Here is a 22,729-nt window from a genome sequence, read left to right on the forward strand (position 1 = left end):
ATCATACAGATTATAGTAAAATGTCAACAGAATGGATATAAAAACTAAGGACAGGTTTGCTCTTTTGAACAATTAGTTTGATCAGACAAGAGAACATACTTGCCTTTAATAATCAGGACATTGTCAAACTGGACTCCTTCATGAAGCAGACTGAAGAGTGGGTTGGGGGGACAAGGATGGGAGCAACAATAGTGGCCAGGCAACAGTACTTGGGCAGGACGGACCAGCAGATACATTTCCAGATCCATTTACAGCTAAATAAGCACACGTTACTAAACTAAACTAGTGTTTATTTAGCCATGGTGGCAACTGTGGTATCTCCCTGTTCCTTTATGGGGTCTTCCTAGAGCTATGTGTTGTCCCCCCAGGTCCGGTTCAGCTGGGGACTTCAATCGGGAGGGCCAGATGTGTATTTGTTACGTGTCGTTCACTGGTATTACCTGGTTCACTGGTATCACCAGAGGCAGCGGAGCCACGATTTCTGACTTGTCTGGTGGTTGATGAGCCTGATCCCGTTTTGAGAATCAAGCACCTGAACAGAGCTGATGGTATGAGGAGTGGAGTGTGCAGCGAATAGGTGCCGCACTCCACATGGTGAAGCCTATTGCACTGGTGCTGGGGTAGGGAGGCACTCCAGTCATATATCTGGAGAGCAAGTACAAACTTATAATGGATCTGGCACAATCTGCATTGGGTTAGGGTCACAGGTGTTGGCACACTTTGAAAGTGACTTGGTCAGGCCCAAAGCAGGAGCTGCGTGGAAGTTGGGATCCCTTTGTGCAGGTCCTCCGGGAGGGCTTTGTGTTGTGCTAAGTAATGTAGCAAACTGCCTCCACCAGAAAAAGAAAACAAATTGAGCTGCAAGTCTGTTCACCTGTTTATGATTATGTGACCAGGGTCAAGGAGTTAAGAAAAAGGGGCAAAGCAAAATTGAAACTCTGAACTGGGCAAATGTATGCTAATGGGGGATGCTGCTGCATTGCACCATCTACATTTAAGGGGGAAACCTGCCCTGCTAGAACCGGGCCAGAAGAAAGGATCAAAGTGGCCAGAACCCAGTGAAGGAACTCTCGAAAGCACTACGTAGAGGTCAGAAGAATTAGTGGTGAGAGACAGAAGGTCCGTACATGGAGCTTCTATCCAAGGAGAAAATTAACAGAGCATAATGGAGAGCGTGTATGTAGAGTAGCTGAAGAAGTCTAGCAAAACTGCTTGCTAGGAAGTGTAAATGAAGCACTCTGCACCGGAACACTAGACGTAGAGGTGTTGGTTGTTACAAGGCAAAGTGTTCCGTGCTGATAAACCTCAAGAGTACCAAGGAGGACAGTTTTGGGAGCTGGTCGACTACTCCCCTACCCAAGAGGGAAAACAGTGAGCAAGAGAGAAATGGTCCAAGAGATGACAGTTGCTAGCCAAAGTAGAGGCCAATTGAGATAAGAGTAACCACCGAATTATATTTAAAAGGAATGTCTCTTATTGCGACTTAGATCTTGTTTCATGATTGGTGGTGAGCCACCACAGCAAAGAAGCAGTTATGGGATACATTACTCACCGTAATGGTATTTCTGATGCTTGCATCTGCTTAGATTCACATGCTGTGCATAGGCCGACATTTAATGGAAGCTGCAGAGTATTACAGTTGTTGTTTTCGAAATTCGAAAAAGGGACGTCGACAGGGCGTGCCAGTAATACTATGCCTAGCCTTCATGCGTCAAGGTCCCTCAGATTGTTTTCTTTCTGACATGAGGTGCCATGTAGTATGCTTGAGTACTGGTGTATCCAAGCAGATAGGTATCAGACAAGCTCAAAGCATCCATGCACCTTCTCTCCAAGGGGAGGAAGGTTGGGTTGCATGTGAATCTAAGCAGATACATGCATCAGAAATACGATTACGCTGAGTAATTTATCCCTTCCGAGGCTTGCGGAATCTGCTTAGATCACATGCTGTGCATAGATTAGCGAGCAGTGTTAGGAGAAGGTGGCGGGTTGTGAGAAGGTTCATTAGCAAACCAATGTTTTAGAACCACTAGTCCCACCTGTGTATCTGTCTTGGAATGTGCGTCAATGCAGTAGTGCTTAGTGAAGGTGCGTACTGAGCTCCATGTAGCTGCTTTGCAAATGCTGTTTTGGGGGACATTTGCAATGAAAGCCAGATTGGCTCCTGTGTTCCTTCTGGAGTGAGCTCTTGGCATGAAAGGCAGTGTCTTGTTTGATAAAGAATAGCACAGTTGTATACATCCGACTATCCATCTTCAGATGGCATTCTTGGAAACACAGTCTTCTTCTCTGCCTGGTGCTATGAAGACAAACCGTTGATCTGTTTTCCTCAGCGGTCTGGTCTTGTTTACATAGTAAAGGACCACCCTACTCACATCTAGTGTGTGGAGTTTAACCTCAGCCGAGCTGTTGGGGTTCTGGAAGAAGGCCGGTAGCTCGATGGACTTGTTTACGTGAAATTTAGAGATGAATTTAGGAGAAAATCTAGGTTAAGTGCGTAAAACCAGTTTATCCTTGTGTATGATAAAGAAAGTATCCTGCACTGACAATGCTTGTAATTCACTAACTCTCCTTATGGAAGTAATAGCCACTCAGAAGGCAGTCTTGTAGGTCAAGTGTTTAAGACTTGACTTATGCATCGGCTCGAAGGGATCGCCCATGAGCTTAGCGAGTACTGCATTGAGATCCCATCCTGGCGGTGGATTAGAAATTGGAGGGTGGAGTCGTTTTACTCCCTCCATGAATGCCTTAATGACCAGTACTTTCCACCACAATACTTTATTGTGGGAGGTGGTGTAAGCCGATAAAGCCCTCAGGTGGACCTTTATGGAGTTGAAGACTAACCCTGAATCTAGCAAGTGGAGCATATAAATTAGAATGTGAGATGGAGTAGCAGCTCTATGTCTCAACTTGCAGTGCTATGTGGACGACACTCAGCTCATCTTCACGCTACCTTCAGCCTCCTCCTCTACTTCCCTCATCTCCGATTGTCTGCTATCCAGGAGTGGTGTGCCGGCAATGACCACTGCCATAATGCTGGTAAAACTGAGATTCTCATCGGCACACCTGCTCCCTCCTTTCCTGTAGCTCTCTGGCCGGCCTCTTGGCCCTCTTCCTGTTCCCACCTGCAAGGCTAAAAACCTCGGGGTCATCTTCGACTCTACACTCTCCTTCTCTCCTCAAATCTCTGATGTCTCAAAGAAGTCACACTACCAGCTGCACCTCCTCAGAGGTATTCTTCCTTTCCTCTCCTTCCCCCAGAAGCTCACTGTCTCCAGAGTTCTGGTTATCTCTAGGCTGGACTATTGCAGCAGCCTCTTTCTAAAACTGCCTGCTTCTATTGTTCGCCCTCTGCAACTTATTCAGAACAGGACTGCAAGACTTGTCCTTGGCCTCAAGCCCAGGGATCGTATCTCTCCAGGACTGAAATCTCTGCACTGGCTCCCAGTGGCTGCAAGGATTAAGTTCAAAACCCTCTGCATCGTCCACAAGGCCTTCTGGGGCCTGCGGCCTCAATACCTTCAACTCTCTCTCCCCAAATACTTTCCTTCTCAACCTCTTCGCTCATCTACCTCAAACTCCCGCAGGGTCATTTGCTTCTCCAAGCAACGAGTTGGTGGTAGATCTCTTTCTTCAGCTGGGGTCTCCCTCTGGAACGGCCTCCCTGAAACTTGAGGAGAATCATCTTCGGTTCCGGAAGCACCTCAAAACCTTTCTCTTTGAGTCTGCTTTTTCTCCTCCTCTCCCTTGCTGACCTCCTGGCTGACACTGAAACTGCACTGGTTACCTGGCCACCCTCTGATCTCGGGCCCAGGTCCCCTCGCTCCCCCACCAGTCACACTCCTGCACTGCCTTCCTGGCAACCCCCGCTCTTACGGACTGTTTTCTGTAGCCCTACAGTCCCGCTACCAGCACTTGACACCCGACGTCTGCACTTACCCCTGCACTTGCCAACTGCTGGCCATGCTTACATTGTTATTTATTTATTTTCTTATCTCATGTACTGCACTGTCCTCTCACCCCTCACTTCTCCTTTCCATGCACTTGCACGATCTGAATGACACCTGGCTTAGTAGGATCATTGTCAGTCTTCCCTCTGTTCCCCCTCCCTTCCCTCATTGCGCCTTGAAACACTTGGGTATAGGCGTGTTATAAATGCCATATCATTCTATGGGGTTTATCTGTTTAGACTGGCACCAAACTACAAATCGCCTACACTTGTCAAAATAACAGTGTCTAGTGTTAGGTTTTTTTGCTTCCTTTAGGATGTCCATACACCTCTGTGGCAGATTAAGATGTCCGAACTCTATGACTTCAGGAGCCACGCTGGCAAGTTCATAGACTGGGGTTGAGGGTGCACTGTTGTTCCACCGTAGTAAGTATGTCTGGCACAGGAGTTTGATGGGATCGCACATCGCCAGTTTGCACAGATGTGGAAACTATGGCTGCCTCGCCCTCATGGCAACTAGGATGAGCGTCACTTGTTCTCTGTGAATCTTGTTCACCACTTTGTTCATGAGACGAGTGGGAGGAAAAGCCTAAGCAAACCTCCCTGACCAGTTCATCCAAAGGGTGTTCCCCTTGGAGCCTGGTTGTGGGAACCTGGATGCGAAGTCTGGGCAATGCTTGGTTTTGCTTGTAGCGAACAAGTCTAGTGTGGGGTAACCCCATTGAGAGACGAGATGATCTAAGACCTCTGTGTTTAGTTGCCATTCGTGGTCTTCTGGTAGGGGATCTCTGCTTACACAGTCTCCTAACGTATTAAGTTCCCCTGGAACATGTTTTGAGGATAGGAATATCCTCTGTTTGAGTACCCATTTCCAAATCTGTTGTACTAGTTTGGACAGATTTGGAGAATGAGTGCCCCCCTTATTGTTGATGTAGAACATAGCTGTTGTGCTGTCGGTCAGGACTTGTACCGACAGACCGGTCAACTGTATCTTGAATGCCTGAAGGGCTTTGAATACTGCCAGCAGATCTAACAGGTTGATGTGGTTCTGTGCCATGGCATGAGACCACAGACCGTGAGCAGAGTGATGAAGGTGATGAGCCTCCCACCCAGCAAGCGAGGTGTCTGTCACTATCGCTTGCACCTCCGGATTGTGGAAGGGTTTGCCCCTTAACAGATTCTCCCTTGTCCACCAGTGAAGGATCTGTACTAGTGTTGGCGAAACGACCACTAGATCGTCCCACTGACCGCTTGCCTGTGACCACTGTTTCACCAACGACTCAGGCGTGCGTGCGGCACCTGGTAAATGCAAGATGCCACCATGCATAGCAATCGCATAGCTTTGCGTATGGTTATCTGGCGACCGGCTTGATAATGTGGTATTTGCAGTAACATATTTTGGACTCTTTCCTCTGAGGGGAAGACTAAAGCCTCCATTGTGTTTATTACAGCTCCTAGAAACTGTTTGGTAGTGCTTGGCAGTAGACTTGGTTTTCTCTCGTTTATTGAGAAGCCCAATTGAAAGAAAATGTATAATTCTTTGGATGTTTGTCCTGCAAATTAGGGGGGGGGGTTTCTTCTGTAATCAGCCAGTCGTCCAAGTAAGGGTAGACTGGGATTGACTCCCTGCGCAGGTGCGCTGCCACCACCCCCAGTACCTAGGTGAATACCCTTGGAGCTGATGTTATTCCGAAGGGTAGCACCTTGAATTAGTAGTGCTGGTTTGCTATCTTGAATCGCAAGAATTTCCTGTGTACTGGGAACATTGAAATATGAAATTAAGCATCTTTCATATCCAGAGTTGCCATGTAGTCCACTCTGCTTTAGCAGAGGGATTACCTCTTGTACCGTAGTCATGCAGAATTTTTGTGGCTTGACATATTTTGTCAATACTGGGCGTATGTCTAATACTAGGCGCATCATTAGATCTTTCTTGGCACAAGGAAGTAAGTTGAATAAATACTCTGGTTTACCTGTTTGGCCAGGACGACTTCTATGGCGTCCTTTTGGAGCAGCGTTTTGATTTCCTCGAGAAGGATGTGCTGTTCTTCCTCAGAGTTTTTCTTCTGGTGCGGGGGATGGTTCTGGGGTCGATGGATTAGTTCCACACAGTACCCACATGCCACGGTGGATATCATCCACTTGTCTTGAGGTGATCCCCTCCCATGCTTGGGTGAAGTTGGAAATGTGCCCTCCTACTGGATAGACCTGGGCAGGCACCTGAAGCGGACTGTCACTGTTTTGGAGGTGTTGCTCCACCTCTAGAGGTGGAGGACCGCTCCTGGTCGCGAGATTGGCACTGTCCTCTCGGGTAACCCTGTGAGGATTGTCCCCAGATTGTTGCCCAGGATGACCCTTGGTTTTGACCATAAGCTGAACCCCTTTGGGAATTTCGACCTCTGAAACAACAAAAATTACTATTCCCTCGGCCTGAGGGTTTCTCTCTAAGCTGTCCCAGGGACTTCAGAGTATCGCATTTCTCTTTTGCAGAATTTAGAGCGTCTTCGACTGCTTTACCAAAAAGGACATTGGGCTTGATAGGCATATTTAGCAGTGATGCTTGCGTCTCCTGCTTCAAGCCAGATAGGCGAAGCCAAGCATGGCGTTTTATAATAGTGCCCCCGCAATTATTCTTCCTGCATGGTCAGCGGCATCTAAATTGTTCTTCAGGATGCAGCTCGAGACAGTTCTGCCCTCTGCTGCTACCTGGGCCAATTCAGTCTTTAAGGGCTCCGGTGCTGATTATAGTAGTGCGGACACCTCATCCCATTTATGACAATTATAGCTAGCTAAGAGAGTTGTATTGTTAGCTATTCTTGCTTGAAAAGCCGCATAAGAGGCTACCTTCCTGCCCATGGTGTATAGGCTCTTGCTTTCCTTGTCAGGTGGCGCGTCGGAGGACGCTAGTGGAGTACCCATTCTTGTGGTTGTAACCACGAGTGAATCTGGTTTAAGCTGTCCCCCGATTTAGAAGGGGTCCCTGGGAGAGGAACAGAAGAGCTTCTCTATGCGTGGGTTAACTGTGCGCATCTGATTCGGGGTTTCCAGAGAAGGCTGGATTCTTCTATGGACAGATTGTAGGATTGGAATAAACCGAGTTACAGATTTCTTTTATCCCCAAGAGATCCTCAACAAAAACCTTGTCCTGTTGGGTCTCTGGTGTTCTGATTTGGAAGTGTTCTGCCGTTTTAATGAGCATGTCATTAAGAAGGGGCTGCTTGTCAATAGGCGAGTCAGCCACTGGGGGATCTTGGTTGAAGGAGATGCTATAGTGTACATATATGTCTCTTCGTCATAACCATAGCCCTCTTCTGTGCCCTCTTGAGCTGTATAAGTATCTACAGCATCAGCATCCTCATCATAATAGTCTATGTCATAAAGATCAACGTATGGAGGATCAATCTATGGTGAAATATCCAGGGTGTCCGGACGAGACTTCTTAGATGGGGGTTGACTAGTAGGGACATTTGCAAAGGCTTTGGAACCAGAGGCAGCTGTAGTAGGAGTGTTTTGAATGCTTTGGAAAGTGTCTGGGTTTTTCTAAAAAATAAAATCCCAATAAAGTCCATCCTCCTCATGACCCTATCTGTCCTCACATGTCCATTGGGCTGAACTGGGAATGGACATAGAGCCTAATGTGGAAGCCTGGGGGGTTACAGTGCCTAATGAGGAGTCCTTTTCAGGAGGAGTATCCTTGTGGGAAGTCTTATGAGGCTGGGCCTTGGGTGGGGAGCCTGTCCTACTAAAAAAGGGGTCAGCCCTTTGCACAATAATGGCGCCCTCCTTTTCATTATATATATGAAAGTAGATTTAGTAATAAGATGAAAATGAGAAGGTGCAGCAACCTTAGGACTTGCTCAGAGGCTGACCTGAGCTATGCTGATATTCAAACAAAAGTATTGTCCCTAGGTTGCGCTCCTCCTGAAATGAAAAAAAATTCAAATTTACAATTTTTCAAAAGGTTTATTTAATGGTATTCCTCGAAGAAGCAGGAAACAAAAAATTATATAAACACAAACTTGTTGAGTCCAATCTTAGAGCAAAGAAACTGGCTGCCATTGATTTGATGGTTACCCAGTTTAAAGGATAATTAGTTTCCATGTAATGGACGAAATGCTGTTTTTGACTATACAATTTTTAAGTATCAATAGTGTCCTTCTATTAGATTGTTAATTTGTGGTCTCTTGATAGAATTTGTCTACCATTTCGCTCTGTTTATCCAATGGTTATGTTGTTGAATGTTAAATGATGATTTTCCTGAAGATACTGCTTAAAATAAACCAGTTCTACCTTTATTGTTGAGGTGTTTTTTACAATCCTTTGGTAATATCCTAGTTGATATAGTTGGTTATGTCACCAATTATCCTTGTTGTATAATTATTGTTACCAGTCCTTAATACGCGTTTCCCCACTTTGGTTTATGAGTGGTTCTTCAGGAGGTAAGATGATTAGTAGAACTAAACTGAATATAAGGATCCTTGTTTCAATGCTTTAAGATTCTTTCTTATGTAGGTTACTGATGTCCTGATTGTTTATCCAATTTGAGGATTACCTTAAGTCAGTTCTTATAGGTCCGCAATAAGAAGTTAAAGATCTTTCAGTATGAAGCGCCTGTCCTTGACTTGATTATGGGTTGAATCCGTATTCCAACCATTTGCAGGAGCTTAAGCTTCTTTATAGGACTCGGATGGTGCGTTTGCCATCATTTCAGGAGGAGCGCAACCTAGGGACAATACTTTCTTTTGTTTGGGGAGCTTGACCTATCCTTATCCTTATGAAACATCTTGGAAGAGTGCCTCTTAGACCCTTTCTCCTTTCTAAGCCCTTTCAGGACATGCTTTTCCACTCCACTATCTGGGCTTATCCCGCCTGCACTGAGGCCTTACCCGAGTTCGACAAAGAACATTGAATTTCGGTCATGGAATGGCCCAGACGCCTCGTCAACCAACGTGCTACATTTGGGTGCGGATTTAAGCACAATGTCTGTGCTGTCTTTCGACAGTCAGGGCCTGTCATGTGGCAATCGGGATTGCAAATGCCCAGAAGACAGTGAATTTGTGATCCTTTCCCTAGCCGTCGTGCGTGGGGACCTCGTGTCGAGCCTTGACCCTGACTTGTGTGCTTAGTGGAGGTAGGGCGTGTGAGAGCGCCCGTGCCTCTGTGGGGTCATCCCCATAAGAGGACAGCTGGCCTGTCTGTTAGGGTCAGGGGCTTGCACTTGGGAAACTAGCGTATCTTCTTCGCCTTCCGAAATGACAGTGTCGTTACCATCGCTGAAGGTCCCTTCCACGTCTAGGTGGCTTCGGCCTGCATAGCGTGGGTGGCCCAGCGTTTCGTCTTACGGTCCTTCAATGTCTTCAGTTTGAAGAGCCTACAGGCTCGACACTTCCCATGCGATCACATCGAAGAGAGGCAGAGGTTGCACACCAGGTGCTTGTCGACCCACAGGAATTTTTTCCTGCAACTTGGACAGAACTTGAAAGGGGTCTTATCCATGATAAGAAGTAATGGCAGCAAGTAATGTAGGAAAAGGGGAAGATACATTCTCAAGGACCTCCCCCACCTCTCTCCCTACTGTGTCGGCCGAAGCCTGGTGTGGCCCTCATGGGCCGAACGGATTCATCAAAAAGGTCCCTTCTTCAATGCTCATTTTCCTTCACCGTAGTCGAAGATGATCTTGATCAGTGGATAAAGGCTAGGAAGAGAGATCTAGCTCTAATCATAATCACTGGCGATATGCCGAAAGAGGAACGCCGCTACTGTGCGTCCATCTACGATGGGAGAAAAAAAACAATCTGAGGGACTTTGACGCGTGAAGGTCCATGGGTACAGTGGACATCACACTAGGGATGGTATTAATGGCACACCCTGTCGACGTCCCTTTTCGAATTTTGAAAGCAACTGTAATACTCTGCTGCTTCCACTAGATGTCGGCCTATGCACAGCATGTGATCTAAGCAGATTCCACAAGCCTCAGAAATTTCATTACAGCACAGGTGAAAATGATATCAGTAATTAAGCTGTGCACAGGTCAGTTTAACTAAACAGAGCTGACTGTTAGAAGGTAATTAAGAGTTACTTAACTGTACAAAGTAGCCCACAGCCTCTAACAAAGGTAAATGAAATGAAAAAGGGCAAGAATACTATCAGCAAAAAGCAGTTAACTTGTGTCGCAAGAGTTTTATTACAAGCCAGCAGAAGTCAAGGATTGAGGAGCAGTGCAGTGTGGAAAATTCCACATTCTAATGAAGAATTCTTATCTATACGTAAACAGTGATGTTGTTGATGGAAGTGAATCAAGTCCAGGGGAAGGAGTGGGACAAATGATGAGGGCAACTGACATACATGAGCTGAATCTTGGAAGGACGTAGTTAAATTGCTAGATGGGCCAGCATTGCACATAGACTGACTATAATTAGAAAAGACTTGATAAAAGCAGGGCAACAGCAACATGCCCACTTAGGAGAACTACTAACTCTTACTGTCAGCAACTGAAATCATACCATAACTTTTGCAGCCAACTACTCAGGCTCGAAGGGAGAGTTTGGTCACACAGTGAACCTGGATCAATTAGAGGTTGAGCCAACTGTGAGATAATTTCCAAGATTCTTAGTTGGGAGCAGTTACACTGAAGGGCAAAATAATAAGACGGTGAAAATCCAACTTAAAGAATAGTCCAGATAACCTCAAGAAAAGAAGCGGTGGTGGCCTGGTCAACCACAGGGTACCAGGCCCTCCACGACCAGTCTACGCCCGCACTTGGCCTCCCCTGACCGCCCCCGCTTACTTGTACTTTACTTACTGGGCTCCCTTCCCCTGCACTTGCCTGGCTGGCCCTGCAACCCTGTTCCTCGCACTTTGCTCATGGACCTTCTTTCCCATGCACTCTCTGCAGTTCCCTGATACTTGTCCACCTGGTCTCCCCTTAGCACTCGCCGATCCCATGGGCCCTCCCCCACGAGCTATTGCACGCTCGCCACTCCGACCTGCACGTCCTTTCCCTCCTTAGTATTAGCGCACTCCACTCTGACCGGCACTTCCCCCTCCTCCCCTCTCCCCCGTACTTCTTGTTACTACACTTGCACGATCCAAATGACAAGGTCTAGTAAGATTTTGTTTCTTCATCCCTGCCCCCCCCCCCACTCTTTGTCTTGCTGCGCCATGAAACCCAATTTGCTAAATATGTGATTTATAAATACCCAATAAATAAAAATAAACTATCTATACCAGTTCCCTTGCAGGGAGGCTGACCAAGTGAGGCTGCTGTCCCAAGAGCAGATTAAAAAAGAAAGTCCTAATCTCATCACGCCTGTGTCCCGATTTCTTGGCAACACAAGAGTTCCTTCACCAATAAGGTTTCTCAGAATTATTGTCCACTGTAAGACCCCCTTTGGGAATCTCCCCAAATCACTCAGACTCAAGGTTGAATTGGCCACCAATCTCCTTTCTTGATCATCCTGCTTTCATGATTAATGCTTCTTATGCTTAAAGTGGTGGGTCATCATCCCATTTATGCTCTGGTCCAGGTAGGCAGTCGTCACATGAGAGATGTGGTTTGTTGCAACTGTGTGAGACCCTCACTTGGGCCCTGGTTGGTAGCCACCAGGCTCAATTTACTGGGAGTTCCCAAGCCTCACCACCTGCCTGTTCCAGGGTCCTGGCTCTCCTGCCCACGAACCCACTTCCCTTGCTTTTTCTCGACATGCTTGTACCTATGGGAACCAGAACGAATGCCCCTCTAGTTATTTTAATTTTATTGTTTAAAGCATGGACCAAGTTTGAGAGCAGCAAAGCGCTGTACAGAGTGTGGATAGCCTGCGTTTGGGCTGGCATCTTTCAACAGTAGTGTGGTACTGAGAGTTAGGGTCCATACACCCTAATGGGCACCCACTGGCATTAGTCCTTAGTCAGGTGTTGTTGAAAAAGCCATGTTTTGATAGATTTGTAAAGTTGGAGAATTGTGGGGGCATTCCGAGCCGATGCTGATCTAGTTCCAGAGGGTGTGTGCGCAACAAGAAAATCATTGTTTACGGGTCCTCCATTTGAAAACGGGTTGTGATTCAATCAGTTTATTTGATTTGCTGTGCGAGGAGCGTGGGCCACCAGATATGTGGAGCTTAACTGCCAGGTACACTGGAGAGGAGGCTAATGTATTTCGTGTAGGACAGGGGTGATTTGTTCAAATGTCTGCAAACCCGTAATGAGACGTGCTGCAATGTGTTGGACTGCTTTTAGGGGAGCCAGGTGAGCCGCTGGGAGCCCCGTTAGGAGGGCATTTTCCCAGCCATCGATGTCCGAGTATACAAGGGCCTGCACTACGTTCTGGAAGTCTTGCGGTTGGATGAAGGGTTTTCTCTTTGCTTCTTTCCCTGGCCACTTATCTACTCAATTCTACTCCACATGATTGTTTTCACAACCCCTGCCCAAAGGACACCCTTCAAAAGCTCTGGACTCCCCCTACAAAGATCTTCTTCTGTTGCTCTTTTCCTTTCAAACCTGCTTTTCATCTCCTTCTTTCTCCACTCCTCTTTTACCATTCACCTCTAAAGCAACTTCTTTTTTACCCTAATCTCACCAAATGAACTTCCTCTGCCCCTCCTCTCGTTTCACCCTCTTCACTTCTCCAATTAACCATTTCCCTCTTCTTTAACTCTCCTTTTTTTTTCTCCATGCCCTTGCCTCCTGCATTGTCTTGCTCCCTTCTTCAGGCTCCTCCAAATGAACTCAACCAACCACCTACAGACTTCCTCCCTTAATTGTGACCAAGCTCTGCCCCATAGTTTTAACATTAGTTTTGTTTGCCTTTCTGAGTTCCGTTTACTACATTGCCTATACAATGACGCATTTTAATGGAAGCAAGGAATTTGGGAGCTATGAAACATCAAAAGGAGCACCAATCTTTTTTCATCCATATTACATCATGGAAACAAATAGCTGAAACCCTTCAGCAATGTGCGGAAGAGGTTGGGAAAAGAATATAAAGCACCAGCCATGTTGAGGGTTGATGTTAATGGAAGGCAGACTTTTCAATGATCCACAAACAGTGTTACATTACCTAGCTACATGAACTTAAAGAACATGTAGGAGCAGAGACAATCCATATTCTACTATTAGAGTTTAATGTCATTAGATTAAAGTAAAATATGTTTTTGGGGATAAAGATATGCTTCCTTTGAAGTCCAAACAAAAGAGTGACTGGGGAAAGCGCCAATATCAAACTTCAACCATCAGGTAAATTAAACAGACCACATTGTGTTGTATTCCCTCCTTTTGCACACATACTTCTTGTATCTGCTTTTTACTACCATAATTCTCTTTTGCATACATGGACTACTTGTTAGACCATTGAGAATTAAGTTTGTAAAAGCCTGGAAAAGCTGGGTTTCCTGTGTGTGCTGGTAGAGCCATCCTTTTTTTGTGAAGGAAAGATCTCTCTGGTTACTACAGTAACCTGACATCTCCAGCAGTTGAAGCAATCTGTTCATCGGGACAGCTTGCATAAGCCCTGCAGATAAATTGGATACAGGGGTCGACATGAGGACTTCATAGAGCAGGAAGTAATTCCTGTGCGTCAGTGTTTCTCTGACCCAGATTTACGGATTGTGACCCAGGAGCAATTAAAGTCCAACCTCATGAATAGAGTGCCTGTAAAATGTCGGAACTCCCCCCCCCCCCCTCGCCCTCAAACTGTGGCATGTACATTCCCTGAACCACTGTTTTTATTGCTCTTTTGCTATGACTTTTACACTACTGCTGCTGTTTGTTGAATCCTGTATCCTTGGCCACGTCCCTTTACCGTCTTTTTAAATTCGCTTTGAATTACATTCCTATTTATTTCGAATTTCTTTTCTGTCAGTTCTTCCATCTTGACTCTCGTTCACCTATTTTTGCTATGTCATAACTCAACCGTTACATCTTTTACTGCATTAATATAGCCCGATACAGTCATTTTCACAGAATAACGCCCCGCCGCCAGGTTTAGGTGCATATGTTCAGAAAGGATCGTTATGCCAAGTGATAATGACACCCCCCATTACCTCTTGATCTCCATAGGGCTATTATGAAATAGTGATAGTAGCAATACATGTTTTGGAGGTGAAGTAAAACAAAAATTACTTTATTGGCGAGTAAAGTAAATATACAAACTGAGTTCGAGAATTAAATGAGGTTTTATTTTGGAGTATTTAAATAGCATGGTTGTCTTCATAAGTGAAGCCTTTTAATTGCAAACGTGGCTGAAGTGAAACAGGTTTAGCATGCATTGTTATGTAAATGTAAATTGTTTCTCTACGAAAAAAAGTATTTTCACAAGTTTTAGCTTTCCCATTTGTGTTAAATACAAAATTGCATCTTAAAAAGGCAGTCTGAGAAAGGAAGTGACTCTTTGAAAGAAATCTTGCCTGGAACTTGCATTGTTATTTTCCCTGCCTGTATTCTGAAAATTCGACATTCAAAAGCAGTTTGCAGGTATTAACTCTAAACATTCCAATTGGCTGAGAGGTCAATAACCATCCCCATACACTAGCAACTGTAACAGTCTCTTTACTGCCCCAACATTGTTCTCTGCTGCCACTTTTTCTGCGATACAGAATTGCTCTCTCTCTATCTGCTGAACAAGGAAAGGCCCTTAACACATAGTATGTAACTAATTTAAATTAATTTAATTGGTCAATGAGGTACGGGCTTCCGTGGACCAGAGATGCTGAGAATGGTCAGGATGGCACTAAGAGTGTAACGACACTCGCCTCGACAGGATTAGCAGAGAGAAGTAACCATAAGGCATGGGGAGCTGTTGTGGGCACAAATCTCTGTTTTCAGTGGAGGCTTTCATGAGAATGATGACGTCTACTGGTGGCTAACGGAGGACCGTTGGCCTCTCAAAGCTCTGTGTCTCCCAAGCGGTGCGAGGAATATGATGTCAGTGGTAAGGCTGCTGAGAACGGGAACACGTGATCCCGATGAACACTGATGTTCAGGTAAAGGAGGACAGAGTGTTTACGCGTGCAGTTCCAAAATACCTCAGAAAAGGACTTAGCGGCACTACACAGAAGGGTTGCTATGACAATGCCGAAAACAAACGAGACGTGTGCACCACTGCAGGAGACGCGAGGGCGGGGGGGGGGCTGGTGGTCCCATGGTGACTTTTTCACAGTTTTTCTTTCTCCGTTGTGATGCGAAGGATGTATGTGATCCGTTGTAGCACTATGGGAGAGTAGCGTGCCTGTGCTCATAAGGTGCAATATTTAAGAATGGTGGTAAGCTAAACTATAGATAGTTTGGAATGACGTGAGTGTGCTCAGTATTCATGCAGGAAATGACATTCATTGTCAGATGTAAGGCGATTAGAGCTGACAAACTGGATTCACACACGTCGCTGAAGCATGCGCTGAATGGTGTTTTTTCTATAGATGCACCTGCATTTTCAACAGGGAATTTTAGCATGGAAATTCTACATGCACAGGAAGGGTGGTGGATAGCATTTGCATGTACATTTAGCAGTAGTCTGGTGTGCGTGACATTCTAAACTGTTAAGGAAAGTGATAATAATTTGGAGGATTTGCAGGATTTAGCAGTGCCAGCCCTCCTGGACCTTAAAATCCAGATGGGCACCATCAGAGATTCAGGGAAACGGTTTACTCCTGCTGTTAGACCTATCCGCAGCATTTGACCTCGTGGATCATGAGAAACTGTGCAATTCACTAGCTAATGACTTCAACTTCTCTAAAGATGCCACTAAGTGGGTAAAATCCTTCCTAGCAGATCGTACCTCTAGAGTCTCAAGCAAAGAAGCTGCCGATCCCATCCCAGTCCCCATCGGGGTTCCTCAAGGATCATGCCTCTCTCCAACTCTTTACAATGCTCACACAAAGCTACTCTTCTCAGCATTAGACGGTATTGGTGTCATCTACACCAATTTTGCATTTGACATCCAGATCCTTATAGCCTTATAATCAACTATGACCAGGACACATTAACCATAAATAAAATATACGCCATTATCCAAAATTGGATGGCATTGAAAAGCCTCTGTCTGAACGATAAGACAGAACTTCTCATCGTAGGAACACAATCTATAATAGCCGCCCTTCATGCATACTACTCTATCAATATTGACGGCTCACGAATCCCAGTGCTCAAGCAAGTAAAAACCCTGGGCGTATACCTAGATGCCAACCACACCATGACCAAACACATTAGCTCCCTTGCATCATCCACCGCGTATACTTCCAAACTTATTTAACTAAGCAGACAATTCCTAACACCTACTAATTACCTCAGCCTAGCTAGGGCATTCGTTTTATCCAAGTTGGATTACTGTAATATACTTCTACTAGGCACTTCCAACACCAATTTCAACACATTGCAACTTATGCACAACAACACTATGAGCAGCATTAGGTATAAAATAATTTGATCATGTTTCCAAGATTAGGAAGGATGCCCACTGGTTACCCAGCAAAGCCAGAATTATCTTTGCATTACACGTAAGTGTCTCACCAAAATAGCCCCCCCCCCCCCATCTACCTTAACACCACCCTACAGAAAGAAAAAAAAAACACCAGAACACTCAGATCCAATGACAGCCAACTCACAGTAATCCCCTGTTACAACAATTCTAGGGGGCGGGGAAGGTGGGGCAGTTTCCACGTCCTTGCCCCGGCCTAGACACTGGAATTCCCTCCCCATCAGCATCAATAAAGAGACATCCTTTAGTGGTTTTAAGAAACTGCTAAAAACCTGGCTTTTTGACCAATATTAGCATCTTGCCTTCATCCTGAACGTGTAAATACTGGCCACAAGTAATGTGTGATCCTGGTTTGTAAATAATTGATTATTTTGATCCATGTACAATGTAATACCATTTCCTAAATTATCTGTAACCACGCCGTGATACCCCAGGGTCTGGCCGTGTAACAAATGTAAAAAAATAAATAAATAATAGTGTGCAGTATGGACATTTAGAGATTGCAACGGGGTGGAAATGCATTATACACTGCGGGAAATACATTGAAAGTGTTCTAACCTCTGAATATAGATGACTTCTTGACGTGATTTAATGTGAAGGTGAAGTGTTCGGTGATCTATTCAAGCTTCTTTTATTCTAGTAGCATGGCTGTGTCATGAGCAATTGTGATTTGGAGTGTTTTTTTATGGCGTGTGAAATTGTAGTGATTGGAATGGGTATGAGAAAACTACTAGTTTAGTAGCGTGTGGAAGGTATAGGCCAGGTAAACTGTACCAGAAATGTGAGGCTTCTGGGTAGTAAATCGAGATTAGCATCAATGGGAAATGTGTGGGACTACAATAGTAGGTGGGTCATTGGTAAAATTATGGGACTTCACTAGCAGGTGAGCCAGAGGTAAAAATGTAGTATTACACGTTAAGGTGGGTCTAAATTACAAGTATGGAACTACACTAGTAGGTGGGCCATTGGTATGAAGGGAGGTATGTTGTGAAGTGCATGTGTGCGTGAGCACGAATGTGTGTGTGTGAGCGTGTGTGTGTGTGAGCGTGTGTGTGTGTGCGTGCGTGAGCACGTGTCTCTCTCTCTCTCTCTCTCTCAAGGAAAGGAGGTGTGTTGTGAAGTGCTTGGAAGGATGGAATTTATGAGGTCAGAGAGAATGTTGTAAGATGAGAATGTTGACATGCAAGTGAGGGAATGTTTGTGTGAGAAGGTTCCAGCCCAGGCAGTTGGAGTAATGCAAGCCTGGTTGGTAGAAGTCACTGGGTTCCTATTAAGCAACTTATTTAACAGCAATAAAGGACCTATCAAGTAACCTACCTGAAGTGTCCTTTATATCAGAATGTTTAGAATGGGAAAGCAATACATTTGTTCATGCTTAACAGATGTTTGTTAAATTGTGCACTGGAATCCAATTACATTAGAATTGCATGGAATTCATCAGGTAAATGATTTGATTTGGGGGAACTGATCTAGAAAAGTGGGAACAGCATTAGACTCTGGACCTCATGAGTGCACACCCCAAAACTTGAGATGGTTGGCGCAACAATCGATTGATGTTGCACAAATATTTGTGGAATCATTCTCCATTACGATTTTTATCACGGGATGGTGTTTAAAGAGATAAATGAACAAAAAAGTTAATAAGAAGATACACAAATATAATAATGATCTTGTTTACAAAACATATGTTATTTGTCATTTCCAAGTCCTGAAGACTATCATCCGTTCATGGCAGAACTAGATGAAAAATGTTGTCGAAACTAAGTGAAAAGAAAAGTGAAAAATAGATGAGTATTGATTATCCATATACTTCTGTAAAATACCTCTAGTTGACTTAAACTTGAATGAGTCACGGTAGTGACAAAAGATAGTAAAAAAATTGACAATCCAGAAGTTCATGTAGATTGATAAAAATATAGGAGAGCGGGAGGAGGAAATGGATAGTGATGGTTTTTCCCACAAGCAATTTTGCGTATCTTGCTCACTGAATATGTTTTCAGAATATATTTCTATGTATATGTATGAAGAATAAGTTACTCTCTTACCTGGTAACGTTCTTTCGATGGGATGGTCCGACGTCCAACAGATATTCCATATCTATGACGGTAATCACCACAGCTGTGCTGCTTTGGAAAATCTTTCGGTGTCTGCGTCCTGCGTCAATGACCTTGATACGCTGTCCTCGAGGGCCTCCGTCGAGCCGACGTCACCAGAGGTTATAACTAGGACACACGACACCCGTAGCCTCAGTTGTAGTTTTTTCCCGAGAACGTGTGGCACCAATCTACTGCCAGTAGGACCACAGAAAGCCTTGCGGAAACGTAAGCTGTAATCGCATAAGAAATTCTGTAGCGGGGAAAGCAGGGAGGGAACGATATGGCATACGCCGTCGGACCATCCCATCGAAAGAACGTTACCAGGTAAGAGAGTAACTTGTTCTTCGAGGGGATTGGGTCCTCTGAGGTATTCCATATCTATGACAGACTCCCAAAGCAGTACCAATGTAAGGAGGTGGGAAAATAATTTAGAATATACAAATTTAGAATGCCCAATCAAATTGCAGAGTAAAGGACCGCCTTGCCAAAGGCCAGATCCTGCACATGGATAGAATCTAGGGAGTAGTGACGTACAAAAGTATGGAACGAAGCCCAAGTGGCTGAATCACAGATGTTACGAATAGCACACCCCTCTGCAGGGCAGTAGAGGCAGCCATACCCCTAGTCGAATGGGCCCGTAAGCCTACTGGAGGGTCCTTACCCGCCAGGCGGTAACATTCAGAAATTGCCAAATAATCCATCTAGACAAAGTCTGCTTAGTCGCAGCTTGTCCCAAACGCCTTCCAGCGTAACCAATAAAGAGCTGATCGTCCACTCTGACCCGGGACATGCGTGAAATGTAGAAACTTAAAGCTCTCCTAGGATCTAACCTATGGAGCCTCTCCTCGTCCTTACCAGGATGCGGAGGGGGATAAAATGCCGGAAGAACAACCTTCTGGCTCAAATGAAATTTCGACACCACCTTCGGAAGAAAGGACGGACGAACTCTCAGGACAACCCTGTCCTTATGAAACACAGTGAAGGGTGGCTTAACTGAAAGTGCCTGTAACTCACTCACTCTGCGAGCGGAAGTGACCGCAACTAAAAATACAGTTTTACGGGTTAACAATCTCAAAGGACAAGAATGTAAAGGCTCACATCGAGCACCCATTAGAAACTTGAGAACAAGGTTCAAATCCCACCCGGGCACCTGGAAAGATGACAGAGGGAGCACATTAGTGAGCCCTTTCAGAAACTGAGAAATTAAAGGAATTTTAAAATAAGAACACTCCTCAGACGAGCGCTTGAATATGGACAGCGCCGCCAGGTAACCTTTAATGGTACCCACTTGCAAGCCCCTGTGGGCTAAAGAAAGCAATGAAGAGAACTACAGGAATGTCACATGAAAAAGGGTCCACATTCTAAACCCTGCACCAGTCGCAGAAACTTTCTCCAACGGCAACGGTACAGGGACTTTGTTGCAGGCCGTCTGGCCGAAAGCAACACCTCCATCACGTCTTCCCAATCCTTATACCTCAACCTTTCAGAAGCCAAGCGTGAAGGTTGAGGGATCTGACCTCTGGATGGAGAACCTGACCCCCCTCCCGTGTTGAGCAGATTGTCTCGGTAGGGAAGATGACGTGGAGGGCAGATGGACAAGTCGAGAAGGTCCGGGTACCACGTCCTCCTGGCCCATGCCGGAGCAATGAGGATCATCCGGGAACAGAACCTCCGCAGCACTTGCGGGATGACGGGGACTGGAGGAAACGCGTACAGCAGCGGGAATGCGTCTCCTAAGTCTCCTCTTGGAGGAAATTCCCGCGAGCAGAACCTTTCGCACTTCCGGTTGACACTGGAGGCGAAGAGATCCACTTGAGGGGTCGCCCAAAGGGCGAAGATCTCCAGGTGAATCTCCTGAGCCAACTCCCACTCATGAGAGATTGCGCTCTGCCTGCTCAGAGCGTCCGCCGTCTCGTTCTCGTCTCCGGTCAGATGAACTGCCGAGATCGACATATCCTGCTGGATTGCCCAGAACCAGAGCAGCATCGCCTACCTGCATCAAAGCAAGTGACCCTGACCCCCCCCGCCTTTCTGTTGAGGTAGTGCATGGCCACTGTGTTGTCTGTCAGAATCGGGACATTCTTTCCTCGCACAGTCGGCAGAAAAGCCTTCAGGGCAAGCCTGACGGCCCTCAGCTCCAACAGATTGATATGGAGTCAGGACTCCAACGGAGACCAACGACCGCTGACTGTCAGCTCGTTGTCATGAGCTCCCCATCCCATGAGGGACACGTCCGCCACGATCGTCACCTCTGGCCAGGGTAGCCAAAACGGAGCCCCCTTCATCAGATTGCCTTCGACGGCCCACCACAAAAGGTCCTGGGTGACCAAGTGCTGCACCTGAACGGGGTCCGACATCCTGTCGGAGGACTGCGACCACTGGAGCTTGAGCGCCGATTGCAAATATCTCATCCTCAACCTGGCCTCGGGCACCAGAGGAAGAAAGGATGTCATGAAGTCGGGCAATCACAAAAACTCAAACGCAGGGAGACTCTGGGCATGTTGAAACTTGTGCACCATCTGCTGAATGTGATGAGCCCTCACCTGGGGAAGAAAACACTACCCCAGGGACGTGTCAAGCACTGCTCCGATGTACTGGAGCCTCTGAGTTGGTGTCAAATGGGACTTCTTTAAGTTGAGGGAGAAGCCCAGCTTGTGGAGGGAGTGGCAGATGATCCAGGACTTGCTCGGAAGAGCGCACCCTGATCAACCAATCGTCCAGGTAGGGGTAGGCGTGAATCCCCCCTTTTCTGAGATACGCTGCCACCACCACCATAAGCTTGGTGAAGACCCTCGGGGCGAAGCTCAATCCGAACGGCAGGACTCGAAACTGAAAGTGCGAGTCACCAACCACGAACCTCAGGTACTTCTTGTGCTTGGGATGGATCGTCACATGAAAATATGCGTCCTTGAGGTCCAGAGACACCAACCAGTCCTAAAGTTACAGGGCCTGGAGGACTTGAGAAAGAGTAACCATCTTGAACTTGTCCTTCCTGAGGAGTTTGTTCAAACCGCGCAAGTCCATGATGGGTCTCAATCCCCCGTCTTTCTTCGAATTCAAAAAATAAGGGGAATACCATCCCTTGTTTCTCTCCGCAACAAGCACCAGTTCTATAGCGCCTTTCTCCAGCGGGGATTGAATTTCCTGCGCAAGGAGCGGATCCGGACTCTTCAAAGAGATTCCATGGTGGATTGTCGCGAGGCCTCTGCCGGAAAGGAAGACAGTAGCCGTGGGCTATGATCTCCAGAACCCACACATCTGAAGTAATGGCACGCCACTCTACAAGATGCTGCGCCAGCCTTCCCCCAACCGGCGAAGCATAAGCCTCATGACTGAGTGAAGCGGCTGCAGCAGTGCCTGAGGGCAAAGAGGCAACTGCTTACGCGGCCTTGGCACCTCGAGTACCTTGTTTTCCACCTCTGGCACTCCTACGATTGCCCCTTTGACTAGCAGCTCCTCTCGATTCACTAAAGGACGAGTAATATCGAAAGGAACCTCCCCCTCCATTGCTTGTCCCCTAGGACAAAAATGCAGAGGTTGGCGGACTGCAGCGCCCAACGACTTCGCTGCAGCTTTTGAGGTCTGCAACCTCTCAAGACTCTCGTCAGCCTTGCTGCCAAAAAGATGTTCACCGTCAAAGGGCATATTGAGGAGCCGTGCCTGCAGATCACGAGCAAAACCCGACTTCCGCAACCACGCAAACCTGCGCATTGCGGTGCTCGCCGCCATGGACTGGCTGACGCAATCAACCATGTCCAGCCCCGACTAAACAGATTCACACATGGCGTCCTTGCCATCCTGCACGATAGCAAGGAAACCCTCCCGTTCCTCCCCTTCGGTGATATGATCAGCCGCTAATGAAATGCAGTTCCACAGAGTGTGCGTGAAACGAGACAAGGCACAAACAGAGTTGGCAGCCTGAAGCGCCATACCCCCCCGAAGAAAACACCTTCTTTGCCCAGCCGTCAAAACGTTTATCGTCCCTATCAGGAGGGATGGTAGGACACGACGCCTGCTTTGCGGGGGCCGTAGCCGCCTGCACCACCAAACTCTCCGGAGTGGGGTGCGTGGTCAAGTAGCAGGGGTCACCACTGGCTGGCCGATATTTCTTCGGCAAGGACTTGCTCACTGCCGGGAGACTCTCTGGAGAAGTCCAGCCGCAGCCACCCTTCTCTGCAAGGCCATATGAAATGGCAGCACCGGGTCAGTTGGAGGACCTTG

The 22,729-nt window shown here is 46.4% G+C and overlaps 1 protein-coding gene across 2 annotated transcripts in view; it reads right to left on the reverse strand.

The window, feature by feature from the left end:
- Window positions 1–22,729, reverse strand: part of PDE7A (phosphodiesterase 7A) — a 1,871,135-nt gene that overhangs the window by 1,373,621 nt on the left and 474,785 nt on the right. The gene's annotated exons all lie outside the window — the stretch shown is intronic.

The sequence above is a fragment of the Ambystoma mexicanum genome, chromosome 5q, assembly GCF_040938575.1.
Source record: "Ambystoma mexicanum isolate Mex_15411 chromosome 5q, UKY_AmexF1_1, whole genome shotgun sequence".
NCBI classification, from domain to species: domain Eukaryota; kingdom Metazoa; phylum Chordata; class Amphibia; order Caudata; family Ambystomatidae; genus Ambystoma; species Ambystoma mexicanum.